General features: G+C 46.2%; 1 protein-coding gene, 1 non-coding gene and 1 pseudogene across 4 annotated transcripts in view; 1 reads left to right on the top strand and 2 right to left on the bottom strand.

The window, feature by feature from the left end:
* The first annotated feature begins 1,643 nt into the window (after positions 1-1,643).
* The window catches only part of RHBDL2 (rhomboid like 2), a 56,442-nt gene continuing 35,388 nt past the window's right edge, over positions 1,644-22,697 (top strand). Inside the window, exon 1 of one of the 3 annotated variants that reach the window (XM_017974581.4) lies at positions 1,644-1,763. The gene's annotated coding sequence lies outside the window, so the exon portion shown is untranslated. Of the gene's footprint in view, positions 1,764-14,976; positions 22,146-22,697 lie in introns of those variants that run through there. The other 2 variants (XM_054259164.2, XM_078331301.1) reach the window with 2 other exon arrangements.
* On the bottom strand, positions 7,158-7,292 carry LOC118143457 (small nucleolar RNA SNORA70). The gene has a single exon (XR_004727669.1). It is a non-coding gene; the product is annotated as a small nucleolar RNA SNORA70 (small nucleolar RNA).
* Positions 17,537-17,635, bottom strand: LOC118143386 (U6 spliceosomal RNA; annotated as a pseudogene).

The raw sequence follows: 22,697 nt of genomic DNA, 5'->3' as shown, positions 1-22,697 counted from the left end.
CTTGGTAGGCTGAGGCAGGACAATTGCTTGAACCCGGGAGGCAGAGGTTGCAGTGAGCCGAGATGGCGACACTGCACTCCAGCCTGGCGACAGAGTGAGACTCCATCTCAAAAAAAAAAAAAAAAAAAAAATTGAAAAACTGGTTGGTCATGGTGGTGCGTGCCTGTAGTCCCAGCTACACAGGAAGCTTAAGGTGGAAGGATCACTTGAGACTTGAGCCCAGGAGTTCAAGGCTGCTTCAAGCTATGACTGCACCACTGCATTCTAGCCGGGGTAACTGAGAGAAACCCCAATTTTTTTTGAGACAGACTGACAGAGTCTCATTCTGTCACCTAGGCTGGAGTGCAGTGGCCCAATCTCAGCTCACTATAACCTCTGCCCCCCAGAGACACCCTGTATTCAAACTAACAAAACAAACACACATACACCTTTCTATGATGCCCCAGAACCTACAGAACACAGTTGAAGCCGTTTATCAAGGCACACAAGGCCCTTCCTGATCTGACATGCTCCGCTCACAATTCTGAACTTCAAGTGGTTCCTGCTGAATTCCGTCCTTTCTCATGGCCTCTACTGTCAGCCTGTGCTCCCCCTCCCTCCTCACAATTCTGGAAAACCCCTACTCATCCTTCAAAACCCATCTTGTGTGTTATGTTGTCTAAAGGTTTTTCCAGAACACTTCCACACATGGGGAGTCCTCCCTGGTCCCTTCTTCCTGAAAAAAAAAATTTTTTTTTTGAGATGGAATTTCGCTCCTGTTGCCCAAGCTGGAGTGCAATGGTGCAATCACTGCTCGCTGCAACCTCTGCCTCCCAGGTTCAAGCAATTCTCCTGCCTCGGCCTCCTGAGTAGCTGGGATTACAGGCATGTGCCATCACGCCCAGCTAATTTTGTATTTTTAGTAGAGATGGGGTTTCTTCATGTTGGTTAGGCTGGTCTTGAACTCCCAACCTCAGGTGATCCGCCTGCCTCGGCCTCCCCAAGTGCTGGGATTAAAGGCTAGAGCCACCGTGCCCAGCCTCCTTCTGGCTGAATCTTGCACAGCGTCTACTTAGAGCTTCATTCTTTGTCTTCCTAGTGGAGTAGGAGGACAGGGACCGCATTAATCTACCTCTTCATCCTCAGGGCCTTGCACAAGGCCAGTTACTCTAAAAAACGCTTTGAATGAATAATCAGAGCTATTTCACCAGGGGCCATGGTGTCACCAATTCTTCCATGGACTAAACCTCTGCTGAGGGTCATCAAGTCACCCACCCTGGTGCTCAGTACCAGGCCTGGCTTCACACTGGAGAACAACAAAATGCAGAGTAATAGAGACCACCCCGTTGATAGAGACCACTCTGTTGATAGAGACCACCCTGTCGAGGTGTCAGAGAGCGGAGAGGGGAGGGCAGGGGACCCAGGCATGAAGCAGGAGGACAGGACTTGGAGGTGGAATGGAGCCCAGTGCCCTGGAGAAAGAGCAGAGTCTGCCACCGGCTCCCTGGCTCATACCCAAGCAGGCAAGGGGGAGGACTAATTCATCTAGGGCCAGCCCAGGAGCAAGACTGCCAAGCAGGCCAGCCCTGCCCGACTGGGAGGGGATTTCCTCAGGCTCCCTCCTCCTGGGCTGGGCAGCTTTGGAACCTGTCTGGAGGTTTTTCGTTTGGGGAGGGACTGAGGAGCGCCTGGTAGAGCGGGAGCTTCAGGGCAGCAGGCAACTCCCGGCCCAAAAAGCCTGGAACTCAAGGACCAGCCGGGACACCCGTACCTTGTCTCTCAGAGTAAGATGTGGGAGCTGGGAGGGAGTGGAGGGAGTCCCCATGTCAGGACGAGAGGGCGGTGGCAGGAAGTGCAGGGTGGGGGCATGGAGGGGCTGGTGCAGGAAGGAGGGGGAGGTGTGGGGTGCTCCCTTGGTAACTCGCCTTCTGCAGTGACCTCATGGTGTGGCCGCTTTGGATCCTGCAACTTTCATTTTAAAAGTTGGCAGCATGTCAGGCCAGGCGTCAGGGTCTATCTCCCCAAGTGAAATGGCAGGGAAGGGCTGAGCGTGGGGACGGGGTAATTTCATTCTTCTTCTCTGACCTTCAGTCACTGGCTTTCTCTCTAGTCATCACCTTCTCCCCAGCACCCCCGACCCTCCTAAGTTTTTCTAACTCCAAGTAAGTCAGTTCCTCGCCCTTTGCTGACCTGCACACTGGAGACCACGGCCCTGTAGACAGTCTCCACTTCCTCCTGCAAGGAGGCTCTTCTAGGGTTGTTTGTTTCCTTCTTCCTGGTGCGGGTACCAGAGGGATTTCACTCAATCTTTCATTTATTCATTAGCGTTCATTTGTTTATTCATCACTGTTTGAGCATGTACCTGGATTCTCTGGAAAGAGGGCTGCACAATTTCTGTTCCTCTTGGGAATAAGGAAAATTTATTCCTCAAACATCTGATGATCATCTACAAGCTGGTGAGCAGCATGGGAGAGGAGAAAACTATTTTGGAGTCACAGAGAGGCTTGGCTTTATATCCCGTATCTCCTGTTTACCTCCTGAGCCTCAGTTTCCTCAGCTATAATTTTTTTTTTTCTTTTGAGACGGACTCTTATTCTGTTGCCCAGGCTGGAGTGTAGAGGTGAGATCTTGGCTCACTGCAACTTCCTCCCCGCCTCCTCCCAGGGTTCAAGCGGTTCTCCTGCCTCAGACTCCTAAGTAGCTGGGATTGCAGGCACCTGTCACTACGCCTGACTAATTTTTGTAGTTTTAGTAGAGATGGGGTTTTACCATCTTGGCCAGGCTGGTCTTGAACTCCTGACTTCGTGATCTACCTACCTCCGCCTCCCAAAGTGCCGGGATTACAGGTGTGAACCACTGCGACCGGCCCCATTTTTTTTTTAAAGAGACAGGGTCTTGCTACATTGCCCAGGCTGGCGTCCAGTGCCTGATCATAACTTACTACAATGAACTTCCAATTCTTGTGCTCAAGCAATCCTCTTGCTTCAGCTTCCTGATTAACTGGGAGACTATAGGCGTGAGGCTTGGGGGCCAGCTTAAAATGACATTTTTATGAAGATGACAGGAGACAATGCATGTTGAGCACCAAGCTGGGTGCCAGGCTGATTGCGGGGCCTTCCTAAACACCTGTGCTTTGCCCTTCCTCTTTGACCGACTTCTTGCCATGCCTCTCCCTAACCAGCACCTCCCTTACCTTAGACTTGTAAAGATATGCTAGACAACCCCTGGCCTTGAAAACACTTAGGCAGCATGTAAACAGAACTGGCCAGTGATGGGGGAGTGGTGAAGGAAGAGAAGGCTGGGCTCCATGGCTCATGCCTGTAATCCCAGCACTCTGAGAGGTGAAGGTGGGAGGATTGCTTGAGTCCAGGAGTTCGAGACCAGCCTGGGCAACAAAGTGAGGTCTTGTCTTTAAAAAATAAAATAAAGAAGGGAGAGCCACACAGTCATGGGAGTAGGGAAGGTGTCAGCTTCTGGTTTGTGGGGAAAACACCAGGCCAGGGCTGAGTCCAGACATGTGTTTCTGAATTTGCATACCCAACACTGAGCAAGTGATGGGAACCACCAATTCCTAAACTATGGACACAGGGTAAGGGCTTTTAAATGCATTCTCTCATTTAGTCATAATGCTCTTATGATATTATTATCAACCCCATTTTATAGATGGGGAAATGACGATACAAACAGGGTAAGGGATTTGCCTAAGGTCACATGGCTAATAAGTGATGGATCCAGAATTCAAGCCTAGGTCAGACTCGAAACTCCATGCTTCTGCTCTGCTACTTGCTGTCTTTCAAGTTTCTCTGTATTAGAAAGACCAGGCTGGGGTGGTGGCTCATGTCTACAGTCCCAACATTTTGGGAGGCTAAAGTAGGAGGATTCCTTGAAGCCAGGAGTTCAAAACCAGCCTAGGCAACAAGTGAGACCTTGTCTCAAAAAAAGAAGCTTGGGCACATGGCTCATGCCTGTAATCCCAGCACTTTAGGATGGCCTAGGCAGGAGAATTGTTTGAGTCCAGGAGTTTGAGACTGGCCTGGGCAACATAGTGAGACCTTTCCTCTACAAAAAATAAACAAAATTAGCCTGGCATGGTGATGTGTGCCTGTAGTCTCAGCTACTTTGTTTTTTTGAGACAGAGTCTCACTCTGCAGTGGTGCCCTCCCCAACTCAGGTGATTCTCCCACCTCAGCCACCTGAATGGCTGGGACTATAGGCACATACTGTCATGCTCAGCTAACTTTTGTTGTTGTCGTTGTTATATTTTTGGTACAGAAAAGATTTCATCACGTTGCCCAGGATGGTCTCGAACTCCTGGACTCAAGTGATCCCCCTGCCTTGGCCTCCCAAAGTGCGGGGATTACAGGCATGAGCCAACAAGCCCAGCCTGTCTCAACTACTTTGGAGGCTGAGATGGGAGGATCAATTGAGCCTGAGACGTCAAGGCTGCAGTGAGCTGAGATCCGGTCGCTGCACTCTAGCCTGGGTGACAGACCAAGACCCTTTCTCAAGGAAAAGAAAAAAGGAAGACCAAAAGGGCATCAGAATTCCCCAACTACCTCCCTAGACACTGACCTTTCACTTCCTGTAGATCTACTGCTCTGGGAGGCTGCATCTGGACTCCTTCCCTGATTCGTTAACTCATTCACTCATTCCTACATCATTCATTAAATCAAGTGCTCTGTTTATCCCCTGAGACTACAAGGTTTCTTTTTTTTTTTTTTTTGAGATGGAATTTCGCTGTTGTTACCCAGACTGGAGTGCAATGGCACGATCTCGGCTCACGGCAACCTCCGCCTTCTGGGTTCAAGCAATTCTCCTGCCTCACCCTCCCGAGTAGCTGGGACTACAGGCGTATGCCACCATGCCCAGCTAATTTTTGTATTTTTAGTAGAGACGGGGTTTCACCTTGTTGACCAGGGTGGTCTCAATCTCGTGATCCACCCGACTTGGACTCCCAAAGTGCTGGGATTATAGGCGTGAGCCACCGCGCCTGGCAAGACTACAAGGTTTCAAGAGGGCAGGGATCATAGCCACGATCCTATTGGTTCAGTTTTATAACTAGCACCTCATTCATCCCTAATAGAAAACTTTTCAATGAATCCTTTGTGAGTAAATGAATTTGACAAATATTTACTGATGCATTCCATAGACTAGGTAGTAGGGCTTCAAAGATGAATAACACGAAGCCCTATCCTCAGAATGCTCACAGCCTTGTAGAGGAGATAATTATCATACAAAGAAGACAATGATACCCTCGACACAGCAGAGGTTGCTGACGGAACCAAGAAGGGCACTTAATTCTCCCCGGTCTGCTGTGTTCTCCTTTGCATCCTCAGTGCCTAACACAATGCTAAGCACGTGGTAGACACTCAATAAGGCTTTGCAGAGGAGTTGTAAAGGACAGAGTCTTTTTGTTTTGTTTTGTTTTTTTAAATTGAAATGTTTTTCTCTTTTTCATTTTTTTTTTTTTTTGAGATGGAGTCTCACTCTGTTGACAGGCTGGAGTGCAGTGATGCAATCTCAGCTCACTGCAACCTCCGCCTCCCAAGTTCGAGCGATTCTCCTGCCTCAGCCTCCCCAGTACCTGGGACTACAGGCATGTGCCACCACACCCAGCTAATTTTTGCATTTTTTAGTAGAGACAGGGTTTCACCATATTGGCCAGGGTGGTCTCCACCTCTTGACCTCATGATCCACCCACCTCGGCCTCCCAGATTGTTGGGATTACAGGCATGAGCCACTGTGCCCGGCCTTTTTTTTCTTTTCTTTAACTGATTCCCAAATGTGATAGTAAGGGATAGACTATCACATTATCACCCATGGGGGTGGGGGGAAGGTGTTCTAGCAGAGGGAGGAGCTCATGAAAAGACCTGGTAGAGAGTGGAGCTGGAACTGCTAGGGGCTTGGTGTGGCTGGGACCAAGGGTGTATTTGGGGAAATGGAAAGAAATGAGTGAATAAATAGGCAGGGTTCAGGTCATGAGGCCTTTCTGTGCCTTGTTAAGGAATCTAGGCTTTAAACCAAGGACATTGGTACCCACTGAAAGGATTTAGCAATGGGAGTGACACCTCCTGATTTGCATTTCAGAAGTAAGGCTGATGGGTGGGGGCCCAGGAGATGATGATGCCAAGGTGTTCAGGCCTGATGGATCCCCACCTATCTACGGAAATTAGTCTGCTTTTTAGGACTTCATCATGGTTTGTTCATGAAGGGTCTCTTGAGTTGGCCTGTTCCTGAGGACTGGTACTTTGCCCTCAGCTGTATACTGGGTCACAGCGAATCTGTTCCTCCTTTAAAAGTTTTGGATTTATGAATACTTTACTTTCATATAATTTAGAATAGGTTCAAGGATATTGCTTACAATACCTTATGCTTTATTATGCCAGAGAGATAGCGATGGAGTTATAGAAGGATTTCCAGGAATTATACCTAACTCCGAATGTGCCCAGGGAGAGTGTGTCAAACTGGCCAGTGGTCATGGAACTGGAGGTGCAGGGGCACAGATAACATTAAAGGAATCCATTTCCAGGTTCTCAGCTTCTGCAGGGACTCTTGGCTAAAAGCCATCTGCTTGTCTGGATTCTTTTAAGTTCTCCTTGCCAACCCCGTTTTTCCTTCCTTCCCTCCCTCCCTTTCCTTCCTTCCTTCCTTCCTTCCTTCCTTCCTTCCTTCCTTCCTTCCTTCCTTCCTTCCTTCCTTTCTTCATTCCTTCTTTCTCTCCTTCCTTCCTTCCCTCTCCTTTTTTCTTTCTCTTTTTTTTGGTGGACAGGAAGTAGAATTTATTGGTGAGTATAAAGAGGGGGCAGCACAGTGGACACCCTCATGAGTGCAGGGCCCGTCACTTGTCCAGAGGGCCATGACTGGGGATGTGCTTAACTCCACAGACATCTGGGATGAGCCGCTTCTCAGCCACTATGTCTTCAAATTCATCGGCATGGAACTTGGTGAAACCCCACTTCTTTCAGATGTGGATCTTCTGGCGGCTAGGGAACTTGATCTTGCACAGGGCCTCCATCACATGCTCCCTGTTCTGCAGCTTGGTGCGGATGGACATGATCACTTGGCCAGTGTGATCCCTGGCCACTGTGCCCTGGGGCTTTCCAAAGGCACCTCCCATGCCTGTCTGGAGCCTACCCTGGGGTAGTGCAAGGTCAGAGACATGAACACACATCTGAAAGGCCTGTCTCAAGGTCCCTCAGAGCAACCCATACAAGAAACAGGCTGCATTACACTACCAAGGAAGGGGCTGTTTGCAGCCATTGCACATGGGGCCCCCATGAGGAAAGGAACCCAGTCGGCCTAATTGGCTACAGATCAACTCTGTTTTCACTGTTTCTCTTCTTTGGCTTTACAAGAAAGTTACACCTCTGTCCATCCCAAATCCATTGAACAAGGTCCATTGTTCAAAAGGGCAATTAGAGAATGCTCTGTTCCTGAGAGATAGCCAGTAAAGAGAGATTAGGCAGGAGAAAAGAAAGGGTGCTGTGCCTCTACTATAGACTCGTAGTATTTATTTTATTTACGAACACTTGTTGGGACTGGGCTCAGTGGCTCATGCCTGTAATCCCAGCACTTTGGGAGGCCAAGTTGGGTGGATCTCTTGAGGTCAGTAGTTCAAGACTAGCCTAGCCAAAACAGTGAAACCTTGTTTCTACTAAAAATACAAAAATTAGCCAGGCACAGTGGCACATTCTTGTAATCCCAGCTGCTCAGGAGGCTGAGGCAGGAGAATCACTTGAACCCAGGAGGCAGAGGTTGCGGTGAGCTGAGATTGTGCCATTACACTCCAGCCTGGGCAACAAGAGCAAAACTCTGTAAAAAAAAAAAAAAAAAAAAAGAATACTTTTTGGCCGGTTGTGGTGGCTCATGCTTGTAATCTCAGCACTTTGGGAGGCCACGTCTGTTGGATCACTTGAGGTCAGTAGTTGAAGACTAGCCTGGCCAAAATGGTGAAACCTTGTCTCTACTAAAAATACAAAAATTAGTCAGGAGTGGTGGCATGTGCCTGTAATCCCAGCTACTCTGGAGGCTGAGGCAGGAGAATCACTTGAACCCAGGAGGTGGAGGTTGGAGTGAGCCAAGATTGTGTTACTGTACTCCAGTCTGGGCAGCACAGTGAGACTCCGTCTCAAAAAAACTCCCAAAAAACAAACAAAAATAGCTGGGTGTGGTGGCTTATGCCTGTAATCCCAGCACTTTGGGAGGCCGAGGCAGGTGGATCACGAGGTCAAGAGATCGAGACCATCCTGGTCAACATGGTGAAACCCTGTCTCTACTAAAAATACAAAAATTAGCCGGGCATAGTGGTGCTTGCCTGTAATGCCAGCTACTCGGGAGGCTGAGGCAGGAGAATCGCTTGAACCCAGGAGGTAGAGATTGCAGTGAGCTGAGATCGTTCCACTGCACTCCAGCCTGGGTAACAAGAGCAAAACTCCATCTCCAAAAAAAAAAAAAAAGAATACTTGTTTATTCAACCTGAGAAAGCTGATTAAATAAAGCCAGAAAATAAAAAATAAAATAAAAATAAAGAAATAGAAATACTTGTTCAGGTTGGGCACAGTGGCTCATGCCTGCAATCCCAGCACTTAGGGAGACTGAAGTGAGAGGATCACTTGAGCCCAGGAGTTTGAGACCAGCCTGGGTAACACGACGAGACCTGATCTCTACAAGATTTGCTGGGCACAGTGGCATGTGTCTGTGGTTCTAGGTATTTGGGAGGCTGAGGTGGGAGGATATCTTGAGACCAAGAGGTTAAGGCTGCAGTGTTTGCATCACTGCACTCCAGCCTGGGTGACAAAGCAAGACCCTGTCTTAAAAATACCCAAATAGGGCCGGGTGTGGTGGCTCATACTTGTAATCCCAGTACTTCAGGAGGCTGAGGTGGGTGGATTACTTGAGCTTGGGAGTTCGAGACCAGCATGGGTGATGTGGCTAAACCCTGTCTCTACCAAAAAATACAAAAGTTACCCAGGTGTGGTGGTGCACACCTGTAGTGCCAACTACTCAGGAGGCTGAGGTGGGAAGATCGCTTGAACCTGGGAGGCAGAGGTTGCAGTGAGCTGAGATCATACCACTGTATTCCAGCCTGGGTAGCAGAGTGAGACCTTGTCTCAAAACAAAACAAAATAAAAAATTTGCTCAGTGCTAATTATGTTCCAGACACTGTTCTAAAGGTTTTAAAGATAATGAACTAATTCAGTACGCATACCGAATCTACAAAGTAGATACTTACCACCCTCCTTTTACAGAGGATGTTCACAAGGCACAAAGGTTTTATAAGGTGCCCACGGTCACAGAGGTATTAAGTGGTGAAATCAGAATTTGGATTCGGACTCTTTGAATTCCTCTAGAATCTGTGCTTTTAGCCATTATTCTATATTAAAGTTAAGTGCTTTGGCTCTTTATTTATGTATTATAAAATTAGAAATGAGACATGAGCCAACTGTCATGGGGATGCAAATTAATGCATTTATGGAACCTTTAAAAAATGAAGGTAGATTTTCTTATGGACAGAAAATCCGTTTGATTTGGCTGATTGGTTTGACAGTGAGGACTGGGTTTGCCAACTGGATTATGTAGTAGACATTTTCCATAAACTGAACAAGTGAAATTTGTAGCTCTAAGGTTTGGATGAAAATATACTTAAAATATGTCTCTAACGAAGTCTATGACAGAAAATTTGATCTTGGAGCTGATTTTAACTTGTAAAATATAATTGTAGTTATTAACTTTAAAATGTATGAGAGAAAATAGAGCTTGCTGAAATTTTTTTTTTTTTTTTTTTTTTTTTGAGACAGAGTCGCTCTGTCATCCAGGCTGGAGTGCAGTGGCACAATCTTGACTCACTACAACCTCTGCCTCCCAAGTTCAAGCAAATCTCTTGCCTCAGCCTCCTGAGTAGCTGGGACTACAGGCACCCGCCACAATGCCTGGCTAATTTTTTGTATTGTTCGTAAAGACAGGATTTTGCCATCTTGGCAGGCTGGTCTCAGATTCCTGGCAAGTGATCCAACTGCCTTGGCCTCCCAAAGTGCTGAGATTACAGGCATAAGCCACCACACCTGAACTTTTTCAAAAATTTTATGGGGATTTATGAACAAAAAATTGTGAAGACCTGTGGGCTGGGTACGGTGGCTCATTCCTGTAATCTCAGCATTTTGGGAGGCCGAAGTGGGTAGATTGCTGGTCTCAGGAGTTTGAGACCAGCTTGGGCAACATGGCAAAACCCCGTCTCTACTAAAAATACAAAAATTAGTCGGGCGTGGTGGCACATACCTGTAATCCCAGCTACTCAGGAATCTAGAGAGGAGAATCGCTTGAACCTGGGAGGCAGAGGTTGCAGTGAGCCGAGACTGTGCCACTGCGCTCCAGTCTGGACAGACCAAGACTTTGTCTTAAAACACATTTTTTTGTGTGAAGACCTGTGGTGTATGACAGCAATAAACATCGCCGGCCATGTGTTTGTTGGCGGGGGTGAGATTTCTGCTTAGGTGAGGGGCAGTGGCTTATCCATAGGTAAGCAGGGGCAGAATTGAAGCAAGGACCAGGATTTCCTGACTCCTGAAAGGTCAGAGCTCTTTCCATTATACTTCCCTTTTCCTTCCTTCTCCATTCATGTGATTGTTAATTTAGCAAATACTTGCTGAGCTGTGGTAGGCACCATTATAGACACTGGGATACAAATGGAATATAAAATAAATTTTTCTACTTCTCTGGAGCTCATATTCTAGCAGAAAGAGATAGACAATAAATAAACTAGATATTTTTAAATAATGTTAAGTGCTGGGAGCATATAAGTGGGGAAATTCAGTAGAGTATATAGGGGTGGGGGAAGGCACGGGCAGGGGAGACTTCCTGGGGACGAGCTATGGGTTATGAAGGACAAGACCAACTTGTGTGTATGTTTCAGGGAAGGGGGAGGGCTGGGTAGAAGAAACAGTAAGTACAAAGACCTTGAGGCAGGAGAGTGTTTGGTGTGTCCCAGGAACAGAAAGACGTCCCTGTGGCTGTAGCACTGAGCCGTTAGGAGAAAGTAGTAGAAAGTGAATTTCAAAAAAAAAAGAAAGTGAATTTCACCAAGAAGGCAGAGCTAGGTCATACAGGATCTTATCATTTGCCATTAGGATCCTATATTTATCCCGAAGACAATGGGAAACCATTGAAGGCTTTTAAGCCGAGAGTTGATACACTCTAATTTATGGTTTTGTTTTGTTTCATGTTGGAGGGAGGCAGGAGTGGAAACAGAGTGAAGACTAATTTGGGAGGGCATTTTCTGGTCAGACATCGGTAATCTACTCAATGGAAGAATACGAAGATGAATAATGTGAATGGAAAGAAAGGCAGAAGGGTATGAGGTGACGTTCTGTCTTCTGGTTCTGATGAGGCATGCTGGTAGCTATCTCTGTGTAACAGATCACTCCAAAATTTAGTGACTTAAAACAAGAATAGGTGCGGTGGCTTATGCCTGTAATTCCAGCACTTTGGGAGGCCAAGGTGAGTGGATCACCTGAGCTCAGGAGTTCAAGACCAGCTTGGGCAACATGGCGAAACCCCGTTTCTACAAAAATACAGAAATTAGCTGGGTGTGGTGGTGCTTGCCTGTAGTCCCAGCTGCTTGGGAGGCTGAGGCAAAAGAATTACTTGAAACCAGGAGGCGGAGCTTACATTGAGCCTAGTTCATGCCTCTGTACTTCAGCCTGGGTAACAGAGCCAGACCTTGTCTCAAAATGAACAAATACCAAAAAAAACAAGAGCTCTTTTATTTTGTCATAATTCTGCAAGCCAGGGATTTGGGCAGGGTTCAGCTGAGCAGTTCTGCTCCATGTAGTCATCAGCTAGGGTCATTCACAACTGTATTCAGCTGGTGAATGAGCCTGGGTTCCATTCATAGGTCTGGCACCTTGGTGCTTTCTTTCTTTCTTTCTTTCCTTCTTTCTTTCTTTCTTTCTTTCTTTCTTTCTTTCTTTCTTTCTTTCTTTCTTTCTCTCTCTCTCTCTCTCTCTCTCTTTCTCTTTCTTTCTTTCTTTCTCTCTCTCTCTCTCTTTCTTTCTTTCTCTCTTTCTTTCTTCTTTCTTTCTTTGATGGAGTTTCATTCTTATTGCCCAGGCTGGAGTGTAGTGGTGCAATCTCAGCTCACTGCAACCTCCGCCTTCCGGGTTCAAGTGATTCTCCTGCCTCAGCCTCCCTAGTAGCTAAGATTGCAGGTGCCTACCACCATGCCCAGCTAATTTTTGTATTTTTCTGGTAGAGATGGGGTTTCATCAGGATGGTCTCGAACTCCTGACCTTGTGATCCACCCGCCTTGGCCTCCCAAAGTGCTGGGATTACAGGCATGAGCCATCGCTCCCGGCCCTATATTTTATTTTTACATTTCTTTTTCTTTTTTTAAATTAGGCCATCTTCTGAGCCAAAGCAGGCTCTTTGTGCTCTTTTGCATGGCCTCTCTCTTCATGTGGGTACCTTGGGCTTCCTCAAAGCATGGTGCCTCCAGGTAGTCAACCTTCTTACATGGTATTAGGCTTCAAAGAGGAAGCATTCCCAAAGGAGCAAAGGGCAGGCCGCATAGCTGTTAAGGCCTGGCCCTGCAAAGTACCCAGCATAGCTTCTGCCATGTAGTATTGGTAAAAACCAGTCACAGGGCTGGCCCAGACTTAAGGAGAGAAGAAACAAACCCAAACTGTATCGCTCAGTGAGAGGAATGGCAAATTATATGCTCTGTCTTTAGTCTACTATACTTGGTTTGTGGACACTGAATAGACCTAACCATGCTGATGGTGCTGACCCACTTTTAAATCTAAACCACAGTATCCTATGTTGGAACAATTTATAGGTATTTATCCCCCACTGAATAGAGAGGGCCTGGAGAACAGGAGGTGGTCTGTTTTTCTTTTTTTTCCTATGTGTTTCCAGAGCCTAACACACACAAGGCATTCAGTGCATGCTTAGCTTTGGATGCACTCATCACGTAAGCGTTCACTGGTTGTCAAAACATGGTGAATATAAGAAGCCCCTGGGAGCTATTAAAAATGCAAGCAGATTTCTGAACAAGACCTGAGCCCAGAACCTCTGAATCCAAATCTCTAGGGGTGGAGTTGTCAGTCTTGGCTGCTCATGAAAAGATACAAGCACCAGGCCTTCACCGCAGAGACCCAGTTTCCATTGATCTGGGGTCAGACACATCAAAGTCTCCTCAAATGATTCTGATGTGAGGTCAGGGTGAAGAACTACTGCCCTAGGATTAGAACCAGCCATCTCTGCTAACCTCCCCAGATGATTCTGAGGCAAGTCCGTGACAAGATGACCAACACCCTTGGCTTGCCCTGATTTTAGCACTAAAAGTCTCACATCCCAAGAAACTCCTAGTCCTGGGTAAGCCAGACAGCTGGTCATTATCAATGGACCACTATTGAAAAAAAAAATTCTGGATGAGTCAGTGAAAGCCTTTTTTTGAAAAATGCCTACAAATATCTACTGAAAGCCATGATTTTGTCTCCTTACTTAAGGGCCTGAGCCAACTGTCCTTGAATGAAGGAGGAAGTGGCTCAGGGTCAGCGTTTTCCTTCAGCCCTATGCTCTGCTGTGCTAGGTCTGTTAACTCACATAAATAGTGTGTCTGTCTTTGGGAATTCTTTCAGACTATATCCCTTAGTGCACACACCACAGCATTTAAAGCCCATTTACAATCAACAAAGATGATGTTTTTAGGATAAGACAAGATACAGGATGAAATTCCTATGCCTTCTATACCAATGTGTATTATTTTTACTATTACAAATACTATAGGCTGGGGGCGGTGGCTCACACCTGTAATCTCAGCACTTTGGGAGGCTGAGGCAGAGAGATCATGAGGTCAGGAGTTTGAGACCATCCTGGCCAACATGGTGAAACCCCGTCTCTACTAAAAATACAAAAATTAGCCGGGCGTGGTGGTGCTACTCGGGAGGCTGAGGCGGGAGAATTGCTTGAACCTGGGAAGTGGAGGTTGCAGTGAGCCACGATTGCAACATTGCACTCCAGCCTGGTGACAGAGTGAGACTCCGTCTCAAAAAATAAAAAAAAATACAAATACTATAATAGGGTACACAAATATATGTAATATGTTAAATAGCTGTGGGGTAGCCCAGACTCTGGGCCAAGATTCCTGGGTTTGTCGCTAGGTATGTAATCATGGATGCCTCTTTTTTGCCTTAGTTGTTCACCTGTAAAATGGGAATAATAGAGATGTCTTCGTCATAGAGCAGATGGAGAGTCCAAAAAATAATATAAGCAAAAGTGGTTCTGGAGACTGAGGGCTGGGGTGTTATGATTGTCTTTGAATGGACTTGACATTATTCCGCTGAGAGGCCCTGCACATGACCGGAGCTCTGGACCCCCTACCCTGAACCATAGCCCACCTGTGAAGTTTCAAGGAAGAAACTTTTAACCCGGAGTGAACCTTGGAGAGAGTTCAGGAAGTAGAGTTCCCCACCTTAGCTGCCCTTACTACCGATGTCAAGGGTGCTTTGCTTCTTTCTTTTGGAAATGGGGGTTTATGAAGGTATTTTTTGTTTTTAAATCTTTTGCCTGTTTATTCCAAGTGTGGCCTCAGAAACGTAGCCAAAAGAAGGCAAACCTACAACCACAAACCCATAATATTGAAAAGCCAGTTCTTAATTTCTGTAGCTAAAAAAGCATCCTTTCAGGCTGTAACCACAGAGAGAATGCTGCAGGCCTCTGGCATAATGACGGTTTGCAGTGTGATGAAGAAGGCTGTCAAGCTCTGTGGCCCAGAAGCCCAATCCCGGCCTCTCCAATTACCCAGGTGCCTAGCAACACGACTGAAAGCCTCCCTGCCAGGCCCAGCTGGGCAGCAATTGGCTACACCCAGTGCAGCCCGCTGCCCAGCCTCTTGAGCTCCCCCCCCACCCTCCCCACCACATCAAGGCTGGTCTCAGCCCCGGCAGGAACCCGCCTGGTACCAATGAGTGGGTGGGGCCAGCTGTTTAGAAAAAACAATTCAGATATTAAAAACCTCCCTGTTTGAATCTGCAGCACAAGCTCACCACTAAAAGTGTCTGCCATGGAAAAGGAGTTGTCGTAAGGGTGTTGGCCTTGCCAGTGCCCTCCTGGGTGAGGTGAAGAAGGGAAGGTGAGCCTGATTTAGTCCTCTTCTCAAATGGGCAAATCCTTTCCCCGTCCTGGACACTGTGTCCACCCAGAGTCCTCGTGGTAGCAATGGGGATGGTGGGAATTCCCAGATCCATCTTCCCCTAGGGGTCATGACTTGCCACATCCTCTACAGCTTCCGTTTGGGAATTCCCAGGGTCTAGTCTGGGACTGTCTAGGCAGCTGGAGGAAAAGGAGGAGATAACAGTACAGGAAGGCAGGATGAAAATAACCAAAAAGAAGATTCACACTTCTTTTCTTTAATTTAGTTTTTGGAGACAGGGTTTCACTCTGTCACCTAGGTTAGAGTACAAGTGGCACCTTGTAGCTCACTGCAATCTTGAACTTCTTGGTTCAAGCGATCCTCCCGCCTTAGCCTCCCTAGTAGCTGGAAGTGCAGGTGTGCACACCACTGCTCCTGGCAAACTTTAATTTAAAAAAATTTTTTGGCTGGGCGCAGTGGCTCACGCCTGTAATCCCAGTACTCTGGGAGGCCGAAGCGTGTGGATCACCTGAGGTCGGGAGTTCAAGACCAGCCTGACCAACATGGTGAAACCCCGTCTTAAAAAAAAATTAAAAATATAAGAAAAAAAATTTTTTTTGTAAAGAAGGATTTTCACTGTATTGCCTAGGCTGGTCTCAAACTCCTGGCCTCAAGCAATCCTCCTGCCTTGGTCTCTCAAAGTGCTAGAATTAGACATGAGCCACTGTGCCTGGCGCGTTATTTTTTATTTAAAAAATTTTTTATGTGGCCGGGTGCATGGTGGCTCATGCCTCCAGCACTCTGGGAGGCAGAGGCGGGTGGATCACCTGAGGTTGGGAGTTCGAGACCAGCCTGACCAACATGGAGAACACGACCAACATCCTGTCTCTACTAAAAATACAAAATTAGCCAGGTGTGGTGGTTCATGCCTGTAATCCCAGTTACTTGGGAAGCTGAGCCAGGAGAATCACTTGAACTCGGGAGGTGGAGGTTTCAATGAGCCAAGATCACATCATTGCACTCCATTGCACTATTATAAATTTATTTATTTTTGAGACAAGGTCTTGCTCTGTTGCCAAGGCTGGAGTAAATTTTTATTTTTAACCTTAATCCCATGACAAATGAAGAAGTATCTTTCTATAACACTTGGTACATGTATATCACAGGGGCAGTGGAACATGCAGGGCTTTGGAGTCAGGCACCTGAGACTCTTCTCCCAGCCCTCCCATCCTTAGCTGGGAGACCTTGAGCAAGTTACTTTGGGAGCCTGGGTTTCTTTATCCTAAAAATGGGAATGTTATTACCCTGCCTTACAAAGTTGTAAAAATTAAGGGAATGCTCAGAATTAGCCTGGGAGCTAGCACACAGTAAGATTATTGTTCCAGTAACTCTTTATTATTTTATTGGATTCTTACAACAATTTTGTAAGATACTCAGGGCAGAGGTGAACTCTGTTTGCTTTTTTTGAGATGGAGTTTTGCTCTTGTTGCCCAGGCTGGAGTGAAATGGTATGATCTTGGCTCACCGAAACCTTTGCCTCCAGTGTTCAAGTGATTCTCCTGTCTCAGCCCTCTGAGTAGCTGGGATTACAGGAATGCGACACACCGTGCCAGGCTTATTTATTTATTTATTTATTTGAGACAGAGTCTCCATCTATTGCCCAAGCTGGAGTGTAGTGGCGCAATCTTGGCTCACTGCAACCTCTGGCTCCCGGGTTCAAGCAATTCTCCTGCCTCAGCCTCCCGAGTAGCTGGGATTACAGGCACTCACCACCACCCCCAGCTAATTTTTTCATATTTTTAGTAGAGACAGGGTTTCACCATATTGTCCAGGCTGGTCTTGAACTCCTCACCTCGTGATCTGCCCACCTTGACCTCCCTAAGTGCTGGGATTATAGGCGTGAACCACTGCGCTTGGCCTAATTTTGTATTTTTGGTAGAGATGGGTTTTTCCATGTTTGTCAGGCTGATCTCGAACTCCTGGCCTCAGGTGATCCACTCGCCTCCCAAAGTGCTGGGATTACAGGTGTGAGCCACTGTGCCCGGCTGAGCTCTGTTTTACAGCTGAGGAAACTCCAGCCCAGTGAAAAACTAAATGTGGATGCTGGGAGTAGAATTCAGGTCTTTACAGTGTCAAATACAAGGTAGGGTATTCTTTAAAGGCAGATGGCGAGCCCTTTTTTTGATAGCCATTATGACATGGCGGCTTCACAGATGGTACCCAATGACAGAATGACAATGGAAGGGGTGTGGCTGTGCAGAGGAAAGAGTTGGTAGCAGGCTCTTTTCAACACAAAGTCACACAAAGACTTAGTCAATGTGTGGTTAGGATTCCTCCTTCCCCTTTTCCCTCCTCTCTTTCTCTTCCTCTGTCTTTCCCCTGTTTTTTCCACAAGCATATATTTTTTTAAATTTTTAAATAACTCTGATATTTTGTATGAAACACTTCACGAATTTGCGTGTCATCCTTGTGCAGGGGTCATGCTAATCTCTGTATCATTTCAGTTATATGTGCTGCCAAAGGGAGCACCACAAGCATTCTTTTATTGATTGATTGAGACAGGGTCTTGGTCTGTTGTCCAGGATGGAGTGTAGTGGCACAATCTTGGCTCACTGCAACCTCTACCTCCCAGGTTCAAGAGATTTTCCTGCCTCAGCCTCCCAAGTGGTTGGGATGACAGGCACACATCACCATGCCTGGCTAATTTTTTTGTATCTTAGTAGAGATGGGGTTTCTCTATGTTGGCCAGGCTGGTCTCTAACTACTGACCTCAGATGATCCACCCACCTTGGCCTCCCAATGTGCTGGGATTATAGGCATGAACCACTGTACCCAGCACCCGTTAGTTTTTGATAAACTTTTTGGCAAAGCCAGACTGGGAACTTTACTGTGCAGCTGAGAGAACTAAGGCTCAGAGCCAGGAAGGAACTTGCCCCTGGTCACACAGCCAGGAAGTGGCCGTGTAGACCAGAAAACACGTCTCCTGATTCTATGCTCCTCGCATTGTGCCTCCCAAATGCAGAACAAGACTGATTTTATTTTTATTGACTTTTTTTTTTTTTGGAGGTGGAATCTATCTCTGTTGCCCAGGCTGGCATGTGGTAGAGCGATCTTGGCTGACTGCAACCTCTGCCTCCTGGGTTCAAATGATTCTCCTGCCTCGGCCTTCCTAGTAGCTGGGATTGGAGGCATCTGCCACCTCACCTGGCTAATTTTTTTTTGTACTTTTAGTAGAGATGGGGTTTTGCCATGTTAGCCAGGCTTGTCTCAAACGCCTGACCTCAGGTGATCTACACACCTCAGCCTCCCAAAATGCTGGGATTACAGGTGTGAGCCACCACACCCGGCCAAGAACTGAATTTAACTTGCAACAAGGACACTCCAGGTAGAGTTAAGAAGAATTTCTTGGCTATTCAGGTATGTTAGTCAAATTCTTTTATTTTTTTTAAGTCTCTTTCTATTGCCTAGGGTGCAGTGCAGTGGTATGATCACAGCTCACTGTAGCCTCAACCTCCCAGGCTCAAGCAATCCTCCCACCTTAGTCTCCCAAATAGCTGGGACCACATCCACACAGGACTATGCCCAGCTAATGTTTTAATTTTTTTTAGAGACGAGGGTCTCACTATGTTGCCCAGGCTGGTCTTGAAGTTCGAGACTCAAGCAGTTCTCCCGCCTTGACCTCCCAAAGTGCTAGGATTACAGATATGAGCCACCATGCCCGGCCTAGTCAGGTTTTTGATTGCAAAAGATGGGAACTGATTCTGACTAATTAAATCGGGAAATGAATTTTGTTGAAAGCACATTGAGTAAGTTGCAGAATCACTGGAAGACTCTAGAAACAAGGCTTGGAAAATAAGCAGAAACACAGAGAGACCAGGCCCCTAGAATTACACCAAAATCCCATCACAGAGCCAGATGGTGAGGACAGCCTCAGAGCTGCTGCTGCCGAGTGCTCAGTGCCACTACCTTCATCACAGCCACGGCTGGCGTTGGATGCTGGATGCCATGCGGACCCAATGGCAAGCCTGTCTGGACACTGGATACTGCTGCCACTGCTGCAATCACTGTAAAGAATTTTTCCCATCCTCACCTCCAGCGTCAGAAATCCTAAGCAAATGCAGCTGATTGGTCAAGTGTAGGTCACTCTAGCTACCTAGCCACACGGAAAAGTGAATATTGGGCATGGTTAGTGTCTCTAATGGAAGCCGTTTCCTGCTGTCCACCAGGAGAAGATAAATTCCCCAAGAGAACTGACAAATGATGGCTACGTATATGTTGTTAAGAGAATCCACTGGAAGACCCTGACATTTGCAGCTTCATCACTTGCAATTTTGGTAATTTATTAGTTACTCCCAAAGGCCCATTATAAATGAATATGAGTTGAATGATTGGCTTTGCCTATTAGTGAGCCAGGCCTATTGCTCTGCCTGGACGTCTCACAGGACTATTATCCTTTATGTAGTTTGCATGCAGTGATTAAAATATTTGTTTCTTGTTTGCAGAGTAGAAAAGATTCATAAAATAAATCACTCAATAGTGCCAGTGATACAAACAAAGAGAAAGTGAGGAGGTATAAGAAAGTGACTTTGTTTTTTGGCTACAGATAGAATTTTTTGATAAATTGGCATGGTGTGTCAAGTTCAGTGGTGTCTGAGATCCCTGATAGCATTAGATCAACCATGTGTGTCACTGAGATACAAGGAAGAGTTGTTTAGTGAGTGCATCAGCCAGTGCCAAAACTGCTCATCAAGAGAGAGATTAATCTTTACTAAAAGATAAGAAGAGACTCAACTAACCATGTTTTCTTTTTCTTTCCTTCATTGGGATCTCGGGTACAAAGTATTAAGTATGGTCAATACTCTTCAAATAGCAATTTTATAAATAACTTTATTTCTACATTTATAGAATCATCTAAGGACTGACATGGAATCACTCAAAATTTTCTGGCCATAGTTTTTTTTTTTCTCGAGATGGAGTTTCACTCTGTCGTCCAAGCTGGAGTGCAGTGGCACAGGCTCGGCTCACTGCTACTTCTGCCTCCGAGGTTCAAGTGATTCTCCTGCCTCAGTCTCCTGAGTAGCCGGGATTACAGGTGCATGCCACCATGCCTGGCTAAGTTTTGTATTTTTAGTAGAGGTAGGGTTTCTCTATGTTGGCCAGGCTAGTCTCGAACTCCTGACCTTAAGTGATCTGAACACCTTGGCCTCCCAAAATGCTGGGATTACAGGTGTGAGTTACTGTGTCCAGCCTGGCTGTAGTTTACAATGTAATTTTGGGAGATACAATGTGGTATGTAGTGGATTAGGGCATCTGAAAGGTCTGGAAAAATCTCTTGCAAATGTTAGGAGTCTCCTATGTAAATCTCTTTATAGAAATCCCGTTTTGGCCAGGCACGGTGGCTCACCCCTGTAATCCTAGCACTTTGGGAGGCCTAGGCAGGTGGATTACCTGAGGTCAGGAGTTTGAGATCAGCCTGACCAACATGGTGAAACCTCATCTCTGCTAAAAATACAAAATTAGCCAGGCATGGTGATGGGTGCCTGTAATCCCAGCTACTTGGGAGGGTGCGGCAGGAGAATCGTTTCAACTTGGGAAGCGGAGGTTGCAGTGAGCTGAGATGGCACCATTGCACTCTAGACTGGGCAACAAGAGCAAAACTCGATCTCAGGAAAAAAAAAAAAGAAAGAAAGGAAGAGAAAAGTAATCTCTTTTCTACAGATTTTTTTTTTTTTTTTTAAGGTAGTCAACTGTCCTGGGTAAATGAGCACAGTGCCCTTTCAAGTCTTTGGCCAACACACTGGCTCTGTGATCGATAATAAGTAATGCTTATTCCAGGCAAAGTCTGCACTTAGGAAAATTCTTTCTGTGTTTCCTTTTAAGAGTATTTGTGGGCTGGGCATGGCGGTTTATGCCTATAATCCTAGCACTTCGGGAGGCTGAGGCGGGCGGATCACGAGCTCAGGAGTTCAAGACCAGCCTGACCAACATGGTGAAACCCTGTCTCTACTAAAAATACAAAAATTAGCTGGGCGTGGTGGTGTGCGCCTGTAATCCTAGCTACTCAGGAGGCTGAGGCAGCAGAATTGCTTGAACCCGGGATGGGGAGGTTGCAGTGAGCCGAGGTTGCACCACTGCACTCCAGCCTGGGTGATAGAGCAAGACTCTGTCTCAAAAAAAAAAAAAAGAGTACTTGTGTACTTGTGGCCAGGTAGGATCTTTCTATGTTTTCTCTTGAGAATAGTTGTGGATTAGAAACTGTCTCACACCTGTAATCCCAGTGCTTCGAGAGGTCAAGTGGGGAGGATCCCCTGAATTCAAGGATTTGAGACCAGGCTGGACAACATAGGGAGGCCACCATCTCAAAAAAAAGAAAGTAATAATAAAGTTAAAAACATTTTTAAAAAAGAATACTTGCCAGCCACAAAGGAAAGGGTTTTGGTTCTTTTTCTCCCTCCTCAATCCTAGGAACCCGTGAAAGGATTTTGGTTCTCAGTGCATAAGGAACATTTCCATTTTAAACCAGAAGGCTAGAGACATTCTAACAACCTACCCAGCTGTTCTTTACCTGTAGGATGAGAACTTTTCACAGCAGTGCCACCCAGTATTGATCTGTGTATGTGAGGCCTTTCGAAAAAGAGTGGGCAGCAACTTGCTGCAGATAAGAGGTAGGAGGTTTGCTTAGTGAGTAAGAAAGCAGAGTCAGTGCAGTAAATATCCACCCAGTGAATGACGCCCAATGAATGACTTCGCAAGTGCCAAGTAAATGAATGGACAGCTGTTGATGCTTTTATATTTCTTTGAGACTATAATGTGTTGTAATCATTGTTTTGTTTTGAGACTCCTGCTCCATTCAATTAGGCTTCTAAGAATTCTGGTAACCTGAAGTGTGTTTCTGGACATTGTATCCCAAGTTTAACCTGTAGAGTGCATGGAGTTTATATACAGGCCACGCCCAAGGAAGGACAAAATTAATGACATGACCTTCTATTAGATTTGATTTGTGAGGCCCTCGGGAAGGAAACCTTGGACCTAGGAGCTGGTGAGTAGATTCCAGCAGGGTAAGGAGGAACTACCTAAGAATTAGAACTGTTACAAAATACAGCAACCCCACTGAAGTTCATCTAGATTGTTTATAAATACAGCTTTGTGTATGCGCTCAAATGCCTTTAAAGGGTGGACTTCTAGAAGTTGGATGGTTCTGTTGAAAGGTATATACTGTTTATAGTTTACAGATATTTGCCAGTTACCTTCCAAATGGCTGCCTTAATTAACACTTCATATACTGCACCCAATTCCACACAGCCTCATAAATATGGGATAGTATCAGTTTTTTTTTTTCTTTTTCTCTTTTGTTTTTGAAGATGGAGTTTTGCTCTTGTCGTCCAGGATTGAGTGCAATGGCACAATTTCAGCTCACTGAAACCTCCGCCTCCCAGTTTCAAGTGATTCTTTTGCCTCAGCCTCCTGAGTAGCTGGGATTACAGGTGCCTGCCACCACGCCCTGCTAATTTTTGTATTTTTAGTGGAGATGGGGGTTTCACCATGTTAGCCAGGCTGGTCTTGAACTCCTGACCCCAGATGATCACCCACC

The sequence above is a fragment of the Callithrix jacchus genome, chromosome 7 (genome assembly GCF_049354715.1).
Source record: "Callithrix jacchus isolate 240 chromosome 7, calJac240_pri, whole genome shotgun sequence".
Classification (NCBI taxonomy): Eukaryota; Metazoa; Chordata; class Mammalia; order Primates; family Cebidae; genus Callithrix; species Callithrix jacchus.
The sequence above is the reverse complement of the archived record's forward strand: the minus strand, read 5'-3'. Positions and strand labels throughout refer to the sequence as shown.